Here is a 9,129-nt window from a genome sequence, read left to right on the forward strand (position 1 = left end):
CGTGAAGGATGTCATTGGGATGAGCCGCGGGCTTGGATGCATCCGAGGGATGAGAGCCAAAGGAAGTAGTTCTAACGCATCTTTGGCTCTATACCCCTTGGCCTTAAAATGTCTCTTGGTCATTTTACCTTCCAAGCAAGATTCACAGGTTGGAAAGTTTTCCAACTCTAATGTACCCAAGAGTCCATCGGCTATAAGCCTTTGAATCCTACTTAAGTTAATATGACCAAGCCTTAGATGCCAAAGATATGTTTGATTTATTTTTGAAGGTTCTTTTCTCTTATTAGAGTTAGAAGATGTGTTATTAATTTCCATTTGTTGCTTTATGGGAGAAATTGGATTTAATGTATATAAATTGCCAACCAATGCACCAGAACAGATAATAACTCTATTTCTCTTTATAACTACATTGTTACTGAAAGAAACAGAATATCCATCCAAATACAGTTTAGAAACTGAAATTAAATTCTTTCTAAAACTGGGTACATAAAGACAATTTCTTAAAACCAAACTTCTATTCCTATCAAAAGATAAGTAGACGTCTCCCACTGCAACAACCGCCACCTTAGTAGCATTGCCCATGTAGACGGTTATCTCTCCTTCAAATAGTCGTCGAATTTCCTGGAACCCCTGCAAAGAGTTGTAGACATAATCAGTGGCTCTCGTATCTACACAACAGGTGCTGGTAGATAACACCGCTAAACATGTTTCAACTACTAGAGAATGAGATATACCTTTATTGTTCTGATTACTACGAGGACAGTCCGCCTTCCAATGTCCTGACTGCTTGCAGATGAAGCACTTGCCCTTCGACTTCTTCATTCCAGCTTTTTGTCCTGTACCCTGAGGTTTATTCACCTTCTTTGCTGAAAAGACCTGTTTCTTCTTCTTCTTGCCTTTCGACTTAGAAGTAGAACCATTTTCAGCATAGTGAATCTGAGAACTGTGACGAAATATACCTTCTGCTACTTGTAGTTCTGTGAGAAGTTCCGCCAACGTGTACTCCCTTTTGTTCATGTTATAGTTCAGGCAGAACTGCTTAAAACTTCTGGGTAGCGTTTGGAGAATTATATCGACCTGGGTTTCCCCATCGATTTCACCTTCAAGGACTTGTATTTCGTTTAGATAAGCCATCATTTTGAGGATATGATCCCTTACGGGTGTCCCCTCAGACATGGTGGCTGTCATTAACTTTCTCATTGCCTCTTGCCTAGCAGTCCGACTCTGGTGTCCAAAGAGTTCTTTAAGATTGTTCATTATATCATAAGCAGTTGGTAAATCTTGATGCTGATGTTGCAATACATTTGACATTGAAGCCAACATGTAACACCGCACCATCTCATCTGCTTTTACCCATTTCTTATGATACTCAATCTCCTCTGGAGTAGAATCACTGTTAGGTGTATGGGCGTCCCTCTGACAGTACAAACTTATAGCTTTCAGCAGTTAAGACAATATCCATGTTTCTTTTCCAATCTATATAGTTGGGACCAGTAAGTCTATTCTCTTTTAGTATGATGGCCAATGGGTTGAAAGACATCCTAAGAATCACAAAATAAACTTTGGTCAGGACTCTAAATTTAGAATAATATTGATTCCTCAAACAATACTATTTAAATTTACCAACACCTCAAAACACCGTGAATATTGCATGCCACGTTAGTGTGGACGCATACAAATTCAACATTTGTAAGAAGAGGGTCTTACCCATTAATTTTATTATCTTGTCATCCTAATTTTATGACAAATAAAATTAATAGTTGGTTTTACTTTGGTCACGCAAAAACAATAGCAGTGACTCCATTGGGGAGGATACTATTGGATGCATCTAAGTGTATACCATTACTTGATACTTAGTCCATTAAATAAGATTGTGCCCCTTCAGTTGGAGAAGATCACACGCTCCTAAATAATTTCCTATAACCATCCATAAAGGAAGTTTGATCTAGTGATCCGCAACAAACCCATCTGTTGTGGAGGGAGGCACTCAGAGCAACATGCAAGCTTGTTGCATCACTTACAAACCAGTAATGGAGACCGTGAAATTTATTAAAAAAATCCCTCTCCCACTTAGTTATTTAAGGTGAGGAATTTTAACCTATGCTAGCATATATCACATGCACACACACACATCACAGTAAATAAAAGTAATAAATATGGAAATTAATTTTCCAACTATTATGGCCTTTTCCATCACTATCCTCCGTGTGTTCCAACCCTAGCTGCTGCCATCTTTAGCCACCGCCATCGGGTCCAATCGCCGCATCTATCTTGCTTCTTATTCCGCTGCGCCTTTGGTCCTCCAATAACACCACGCCTCGCAAGGATACGATCCGCGACAAATATAGAATTTTACATATATCGATCTTATATTCCACAAAGGAATGTACATGCATTCTAGATCGAACAAAAAAGTAAAATTCTAAAACTAATACAGCTCCTGCTGTATTTGATACATACAATCATGCACACACAAAATAATGCCCTTGACATGTCCAAGAGTCCAATCACACACAACATCTATAAGTCATAATAGTTGGAGCCTACAACCACAAAATTAGCACATCCTACTATTAACCTGCCTAAATTATGTATGACATGTGCATAATTAATTGAAAACCAAAACACACAGAGGCAAACCCTAGCTCTGATACCAATTGTTGGTTGATCCTAGGAAGATCGCACTGGTTCCACTGTACAAAAATTTTGTACAAGTGTCGAACCTTTCCTAAACAACCTATTGTGTTCTTTAGAAGTTAAATTAGGAATCGCAGACGGAACTTAACATCATTGATTCTGAATTTAACTTATCTATTCTTAATGGTTTAGATTTGGATCGCAAGCGGAACTTAACACTATTGATCCAAATCAACCTATGTTATAAATTCAATTAAATATTAATTTTCAAAATTGGCTTCCAGGTTAAACATGGTGAGGCACTAGGCCTTCTTGGATATGGGAGCAACCACCACTTCCTAGACAAAGCCTTTTAAGGAAAGTTAATATTTAATTTTCTTATATAACTCTAGGTTTAACCAAAAAGAACAATCGAATCACAAATTCGAAAAACAAAAAGAAACACAACTTTGAAACAAATCCGAAAAACTAGAATCTAATGCCTCTTGTGTTTGGAATTCATACAAAGAAAAATAACTAGCATGATGCGGAAGAAAATTACTAGTTATACCTCTTCTTCGTAAGCTAATAACCTCGAGATCTTCTGCCGTATTCCTCGCCTCGCCTTGGACGTCGTGTGGGCGACGATCATCCAAGATGAACACCACCAAAAGCCTTCGTCCTCCTTCTAGTATTCGGCCACCACCACCACCAAGGAGCAAAAGAGAGCAAGGGGAAAAGAGAGGAAGAGAGGGCTGGCCACAATGAGAAGTCTCCACCAAGAGAATAAGAATTGTTGTATCATGAGACCTCTCCTCTTCTTTTATATTACTTGCCCAAGGCAAATAAGGAAAGACTTTTTACAAAAAATAAAATCTTCCTCTTATTTTTCCTTTTCCCCTTTTATTTTTCCTTTTCCTTTCCCTTGATTGATTCAATCATCAAATCAATGATTGGATGATTTATTGATTGGTCGGCCCCTTGCTTGGGCACCAAGCAAGGGTGGTCGACCGCTTAAAAGGAAGGAAATACTTTTGTAAAAATTTTATAAGCAAAGAAGAAAACTCTTATAAAATTTTACAAGCTCTCTTTTAATTTCCTAAAGCGAATGTTAAAAAAGGAAAGTTTTAAAAAATTAAAACAAAGTTTTAAAATTTAAAACTTCTCTTCTAAAATTTCCTTTTTTAACATGGTTACAAAAATAGGAAGTTTTCAATTTAAAACTTCTCTTCCTTTTTTTTCTAAAACCATGAGGATGATTTAAAAAGAAAAGTTTTAAAACTTTTAAACTTTCTTTTAAATCATGTGGCCTAATTCAAATAAGGAAAGTTTTATATTTTAAAAACTCTCTTTTAAAACTTGTAGATATCTAGAAAGAGAAGATTTTAAAAATTCAAAACACCCCTCCTTATTTGAAATATGTGGCCGGCACCCTTGAAACTTCTTGTGGCCGGCCACCTTAAGGAGATTATGGCTAGCCCCTTTGGCTCGGTCACTAAGCCATGGGTCGGCCCCTTCTTGGACACCAAGATGGGTTTTTTATGGATGGACTTGAGATTTTAATGAGGCTACGACAGGGACCTAGAGGAGAAATTGGTTTTGGCCTTCCGATGAGCTTGAGTATCCCGTGTTCGCCCCGAACATACAACTCAAGTTCATCAATAATAACTCATTCCACTAGAGAGTTATTATTGCACTACCGCACCAATCCCAAATTATATTATGGGTTCCTTCTTATCATGAGTGTGTTAGTCTCCCTGTGTTTAAGATAACGAATGTCCACTAATTAAGTAAGTTACTGACAACTCACTTAATTAATATCTAGCTCCAAGAGTAGTACCACTCTACCTCATTGTCATGTCGGACTAAGTCCACCTGCAGGGTTTAACATGACAATCCTTATGAGCTCCTCTTGGGGACATTCTCAACCTAGATAACTAGGACACAGTTTCCTTCTATAATCAACAATATACACTATAAGTAATATCATTTCCCAACTTATCGGGCCTATTGATTTATCAAGCTAAATCTCACTCTTTGATAAGTTAAAGAAATAAATACTAAATATATATGCTTGTTATTATATTAGGATTAAGAGCACAGACTTCCATAATAACTAAGGTCTAGTTCTTTGATTAAGTCAGTATAAAAAGAACTTACCTAAAATGGTCCTACTCAATACACTTAGAGTGTACTAGTGTAATTTATTAGTTAAGATAAACTAATACCTAATTACACTACGACTATTCCAATGGTTTGTTCCTTTCCATCTTAGTCGTGAGCAACTGTTTATAATTTATAAAGAACTGATAACATGATCTTCTGTGTGTGACACCACACATCATGTTATCTACAATATAAATTAATTGAACAGCTACACTTAACAAATAAAATGTAGAATTTGACCAATGTGATTCTTTTTTTTCATAAATAAATGTTTACAAAAGCTAGGTTTTTAGTATACACTCTAACAGTAGGAATGAAGAAGCCCAAAGGAGGAGAATGCGCATTAGATGCTTCACGTGTGGGGAGAAGGATCACTACCACACCAAATGCCCCAAGAAGGGAGATCTCAAGAAGCTAGCACATTTGAAGATGTAGGAAAAGAAGTGGAGGAAGAATGGAGGCTCATGTCAAGGGGGAGCTTCAAAGGTAAAGGGTAAGGTAAAGCCTAATTTAAATTTGAAGTCAAATTTAAATTCCTCCATGCATGCTAGGAAAAACAATGATTATCATTATGTAGAAATGAAAAATTTTGGATTTAGATATCATGATAGGAATAAGGTAATTGTAGATCATAACCCTAGGAGAATCATGCATGATGAATCTAGAAATGATAGACCTAAGGAAAACCAAGGCATTAATCCCAAGAAGGGGAGACACATGCCTAGAATGGGTAGATCTAGGAATGTCCAATTTGGACAAGTAAATTCTAGGGTTAGGAACATAGAAAAGGAAAATCAAGTTTTGAAGGCAAAGCCTGATAAGTTGGAGAAAACCCTAGAAAGATTCAATGTTAGATCTAAGGGTTTAGGTATAGTGTAGGGTAGTCAAAGACCCAACAATGATAGATTGGGTCTAGAATACCGAACTAGTATCTCCAATGCTAAGGGAAAGTCTTATGCTAGGGTTTCATATGACTATAGCAAGGAGAAGTCAAGAAATGGCAAAGGAAATCCATTTAAAAGTAAGGAGAAATTAACTGTCACGCCCCCAAAGGAGTTCCTGTCAGACAAAAATCCGGCAGAACCTCCCCTGTACCGGTGACAATCTGAAGCATCACTACAAGCAAAATACATCAGCCACATGCGGCTGGAATATTTATATACACAACCACGCAGTTATAATAACAGCCCACACGGCTGGAATGAAACAATCACAACCACGCAGTTATATATAAAACAGCCCACACAGCTGTACTAAAAACCAACACAGCGGAAAAACGAAAACGGAAAGCCCAATACAACACAATCAACACATTGCCGGCTAGGCTTATACAACAAATACAACACCAAAACCATAAGATAGCCTGACTATACACAAATACAATGCCAAAATAAGAAAAGAATATACAAAAAACAATCAGATGTGACGTAGGACCCGGCAGACAGGATACTCCGAGCGACACCAACCATCTACAAACTACCGAAAACATAAATGTATACACGCGGTGGTGAGTATAGGTAACTCAATGGGTAATAGAAAAGAAAGTGCATGGTCTATACATAAAACATGGAGATCACAAGTATCCTGAGGAGGGAATAAAGAACATGATCATACTATCATAATCAATGATCTGAACCTACCCGACGTAATAACCAGACATAATCATAACTAACCTACAAACTGCACAAACCGACATAATGGTAAATACATACCCAATCAAATCGACGCAAGGTACAAAGATCGGTAAACTCACTGGATCTACAACGGATATACCCGTGACACCTGTGCAATATAAGTACGATTGCGTATACATGTAAAATAAATGATATGTATGCAGCATGGCAACCAAATGCAACAATCATATCTCAATCAAGTGCAACAACGACAATCACACGCAACTAGTATCTACTAGGCATGTATGCAAATGCAGATGCACCGCGCATCAAATGCAAGAATAATAATTGCGTATGATGCTCCATGGTCACCCCGCCACCTCTCCGGACACCACGACCCGTATGGCCGAGAGGCTTGGGTCTGTGACGATCATACTACCCTCCACCCCACTATATAGTGGTCGAGGCGACAATCCGCTAGTAGCTATCTAACTACATAACATCGGGGTCCCTGACTGCCCACAACGCCGGATCTCACTAAACCTCGTGGCCGGGTGGCACGACAGGACTAGCCAATTGCTCCAACTACCACTACCCACGAGTGGTCGAGTGGGTGCAAACCAAACCAATGACGACTCTCTCACCACAAGGGAGACAATGGTCATCGATGCAATGAATGATGACATGATATATATATATAATCATCATCCACGAACAACCCCAATCCTCATAAATACCTCCAACATATAATCATCATGATACCTCCACATATCCCACCAAACATATGTATACAACTACACATGTATAATCAACCAATAATCCCCAATGAACATATCAGACATACATGGACAACCCCACATATACAATCAACATGTATCCTCCAATAAAAACACATCGGACACGTGTATAAACCACAGACGTGCAATCAACACAGTCCTCCAAAAGTACATAACAAATACGGATATACACACCACACGTAAATGCACGGTCAACCAGATGACTCCTCTACACATACCCACCTATGTACAGTCCACATCATATACCCAATCAGCATGATAATACCAGCCACCCGACAATCCCTACAGGACATACTCTACACGTGTAATCACTATAGAGTAGATATCAAGAGTTGAGACTGTATATGAATTAAATGGAACACCTCAAAGATCAAGCATAAGTCTCTAGCAGGAAGTCAACAAACAGATATGACATAAGGTAAAGCAGTCTAATCCATCGGATAACAACCATGCACTAAGTACAAGAAAATCTACATAGAGGTAAAGGAAGAAATACCCGCCTTAATTTGTCGACCGTGTCCAGAATAAATCCCACGTCGTGATGATCATCCCATATCCAAGTCCTGCATAAATCAATATTTACATATTTTATTTAGCTAAATTCATATGATTAAGTAGCTAAATAAAATCCCTAACCCAACTAGGATCACTCCAACTAAATCTGATCTCTGATTAATCCTCCAAACCATCTACATGCTTCCATGTGCTCTAAACCAAACATACGTAATAACCATTAACAATACTTTCCAATAGAAGTAAAACCTTAATCCTTAATCCACAATCTTTAATTAACAACTTACCATAGATTGGTGTCAATAGTGCCAAGAGCCATCAAAGAGCCAAAACTGAAGCAACCACTGCTAGAGTCCGTAGCTGGAGCAAGGTGGAAGATACTGTCCTCCAAAACAAATACCCCAAATCAATCTTCAATCCAATATATATAACTCAAGTACATGCCAACAATCTCATACGTTTCATAACCAATTCCGTTGAAGCTAAACACAAATTCATCCCTACCACTTACCTTGAGGTCCGGCAGAAGTACAACAGCTCTCAGCTCTTATGACTCCCTGTCCATAAACTCCAAGAACACACACAGACCTGTCCTTCCAAGAAACAATTCAAAACTCCAATCATATATCAAAGGATTTGCTGAAACCCTAATTCACAGCACTAATCTTACCTCAACAGAACCCTACCTCAATCCAGATGCCCCAGAACATGATTTGTTGCTGAAGAAAATCACTGTTGGAACCCAAATCCATATTCGTAGCAACTTCCCCTCCAAATGCACTGTGAAGAACAAGAGCTACTGTCCTCTGCCGACATTGGTGATCTATCCAGTGGTGAACTCGAACAACAACCCTCCTCGCCATAGAGATCGCCACAGCTTCTGGTGACCAGAACCTCCTCGTCAAGCTAGGGAATGGCTGGAACTAGGTATTTCGGCGATCAGAGGCCCGGCTCGTGCGTGAGGTAAAGCAAGATCCAAGCTAGAGGTAGGTTTCCCCCTTCTTGACTGAGAGTATCTGTGCAAAGGCGATCTAGGGCACGGTAGAATAGGGGTCTTGGATGCCCATTCTCAACGAGCACTCGGCGTCCATGACTCGGAGAGGGAAGATTGAGTGGCTGGATGGACTCGATCAATCGGTGGAGGAGAAGGGAGGCTCGGTGGCTACACGACGCCGGCGCGATTAAACTGGCCGCGGTAGAGACGCTAGGAGCAGAGAACAACCGGAAAACTCGCTAAAAGGCTCAATAGAGGAGAAGGGATCCACACCTCGAGAGGGAGAGGAAGGAGGGGGCGATAGCACGAGGAGGCCGTCGGCGTCGGGGAAGAAGAGGTCGCGCGAGAGAGCCGGGAGAGGAGATCGGGGAAAGAAGGTCTCGGCGGGGAAGAAAAAGGGATCGGGGAAAATAAAGGGAAAAGGGAAATA

At 39.5% G+C, this 9,129-nt stretch overlaps 1 long non-coding RNA gene across 3 annotated transcripts; it reads right to left on the reverse strand.

Annotated features, from left to right (window-relative positions):
* Positions 1–7,693: 7,693 nt before the first annotated feature.
* LOC122007302 lies at positions 7,694–9,129 on the reverse strand. 3 transcript variants are annotated; one of them, XR_006118922.1, is made up of 5 exons: positions 8,376–9,129; positions 8,217–8,293; positions 7,993–8,085; positions 7,829–7,900; positions 7,694–7,755 (listed from the first exon to the last, which is right to left on the reverse strand). It is a non-coding gene; the product is annotated as an uncharacterized LOC122007302 (long non-coding RNA). The 3 variants fall into 3 exon arrangements; XR_006118925.1 differs by having other exon boundaries at positions 7,834–7,900; positions 8,392–9,127; XR_006118883.1 differs by having other exon boundaries at positions 8,392–9,127.

Source organism: Zingiber officinale, chromosome 1B, assembly GCF_018446385.1.
Source record: "Zingiber officinale cultivar Zhangliang chromosome 1B, Zo_v1.1, whole genome shotgun sequence".
Taxonomy (NCBI): Eukaryota; Viridiplantae; Streptophyta; class Magnoliopsida; order Zingiberales; family Zingiberaceae; genus Zingiber; species Zingiber officinale.